Source organism: Gossypium hirsutum, chromosome A03 (genome assembly GCF_007990345.1).
Source record: "Gossypium hirsutum isolate 1008001.06 chromosome A03, Gossypium_hirsutum_v2.1, whole genome shotgun sequence".
Taxonomy (NCBI): Eukaryota; Viridiplantae; Streptophyta; class Magnoliopsida; order Malvales; family Malvaceae; genus Gossypium; species Gossypium hirsutum.
In genome coordinates this window covers 65,784,713-65,787,507 of record NC_053426.1, presented here as the reverse complement: position 1 = coordinate 65,787,507, position 2,795 = coordinate 65,784,713, and positions in this window count along the sequence as shown.

Here is a 2,795-nt window from a genome sequence, read left to right as displayed (position 1 = left end):
GTGATTTTTAGCCTATACTTATGAAATTCATGATAAATTTGGTTGAGGATCATGTGATTGGCTTCAGGGCCAATTTAAGTTATGATATAGCATGTTTTATTCACACTAATTATGATTTATTGAATATGAGAAAAAGGAATGATTGGCATAATTGCCTATTAAAATGACTATGGAAGTATGGGAAGATATGAGCTTTAACAATTGAAAGATTTTTAAATATATGCTTGGAAAGTGAATACTCATAATTAATGTGTATGTTTCTTATGAGGTTTGAAATGATTGGTTGATTGTGGTAATCGATTATAATGGAGAGATTACGATTGTTAGGCTAAAGTCAATACGTGTTAAATTATGCTTGCAAATTGACATAGCAAACAATGTGACTAAATAATTAATAACTAAGAGGATTATAGCAATTTATAATATTTTGTTTTGTATTTATATTGTTAGACTTGGTAAATGATTGGTAAGAGTTGCTTATTATGTTCATAAGGACCTACTAAGCTATATAGCTTACGCCTCTTATTTTCCCATATCTTATAGGGTTATTAAGCTAGCTCGACTTGGAGATCGCCGGATATCCTATCACACTATCAAGCTATCATTTTGGGTAATGATGAATTCAAGTATTTTGAGTTTATGGCATGTATAGGGACTTAGTCTTTTGGTCATATGTTTCATTATGACTTTAGCCAATGTTGTAACACCCTTAACCCGTATCTGTCGCTGGACTAGGGTAAAAAGGTATTACCGGACATATCGGAACATTTCACAATCATTTCAAAATCCAAAGTCATACGTTGTCAAATCATAATCAAATACCAACATAAATTCCCTTTCTTAGGTCAACAAGACCTTAAACATGCATTAGGGAGAGGTCGAGACAGAACCGAACACATACAAAACTTTCATGAAACTTAACAATTTTCTATGTTGTAAAGGTCACACGCCTATGTGCCTCACATGGCTTTAGACACGCCTGTGTGTCTAAACTGTGGCAAAATAGGGCTTACATACTGACTTATACCACACGACTGAAGATATGCTCGTGTGCCTTGGCCGTAGTCGAAATTGACTAGGGTCACATGACTAACCACACGCCCGTTTGTCCAGCTCGTGTACCCTTAGAAATGGCCACACGCCCATATGCCAAGGGTGTGTGCCTCACACGGCTACCAGGCACACCCGTATGTCTAGGTCGTGCTCAATACTGACTTTAAAATGTAGGACTACCTCTAGGGACACACAGCTGTGTAACATGACCGTGTGTCGCACATGGCCGTGTGTTGCACATGGCTGAGACACACGCCCGTGTCTCTGCTCGTGTGGACAAAAATAGGCCATTTGTAAAGCCAATTTTGCCACCCTTTTTGGGTCATAACTACAAGCATCAATTACACCATAATTTTAACCAATTTCAAACACAAAACATATATCACTTATTTCATATAATTACCAATCAATTTCATCCATATTATCCAAACTAAAACATACCAAAATCACTTACCAAACTTATCAAATTGACCATTTTTGCATCACATATCATATACCAAAATCAAACCATAAGTTCAACCATATTCAAGCCATATCACATGGCATGATATACCTATCTCAAAGCATACCACAATAATTCTAGCCTATATGTAACACCCTAACCCGTACCCGTCTTCGGACTAGGGTTAAAGGCGTTACCTAACATTCCGAAACATTTAACATTCATTTCACAAATATCATCGCATCAAATGTCAAATATCAATACAAAGTCCCTTACATAGGTTATCGAGGCCTTAAACATGCTTCAAAAAAGGATCGGTACCAAACTGAGCACATATAAAATTCTTCGAAACTTAAACAAATTTTCTAAGTTACAGAGGTTACACGCCCGTGTGAACAGGCCGTGTGCCTCACATGGCTTTAGACACGCCCATGTGTCTAGACCTTGTCAAATCAAAGCATACATACTGGCTTAATCACACGGCCACATGACATGCCCATGTCCCTTGGCTGTTGTCAAAACTGACTTGGGTCACATGGCTAGCCACACACCCATGTGCCTTGTCCGTGCTCAAGACTAACTTAAAATCATAGGGTACCCCAAAAGACACACGACCGTGAAACATGATAGTGTCTTGCACACGGCAGAGACACGCATGTGTCTTTGCCCATGTGGACAAAAATAGGCCATTTGAAAAGCCAATGTGCCACCCATTTGGGTCAAACCTACAAGTATCAAACCAAGCACATTTGCACTATAATTTCAGCCAATTTCAATACCAACAATTACATCATTCATGCCATAATATTGCCAACAAATTCATGTTTATAACACATACCATGTAACACCCCGTACCCGAGACCGTTTCCGGACTCGGACACGAAGTGTGAACGAACTTAACTCATTTATTTATACAGTTCATTTTACCATTTCCAGACAAGCTGGCTAACTGCATGACTGCCACCTTAAAAATCATATCTCGAGTTAAAAAACTTGAAAACCAGTTCTGTAAATTTTTCCTGAAACTAGACTCATGTGTCCATCTACAACTTTTTTTATAGAATTTTTGGTCAAGCCAATTATTACAGTTTATTAGTTAAAGTCTCCCCTATTTCAGGCTTCGACTACTCTGACCTCTGTATATTACGAACCAGATATCTCTCTGTACAGAGATTCAATGACTATGCCATTTGTCCCTAATAAAATTAGACTCAATATGCAATCTGTACATATAAAGTATGACTTCTAATTATCTTTGTAGAATTTATGGTGAATTTCTAAATTCGGGATAGGGGATCGA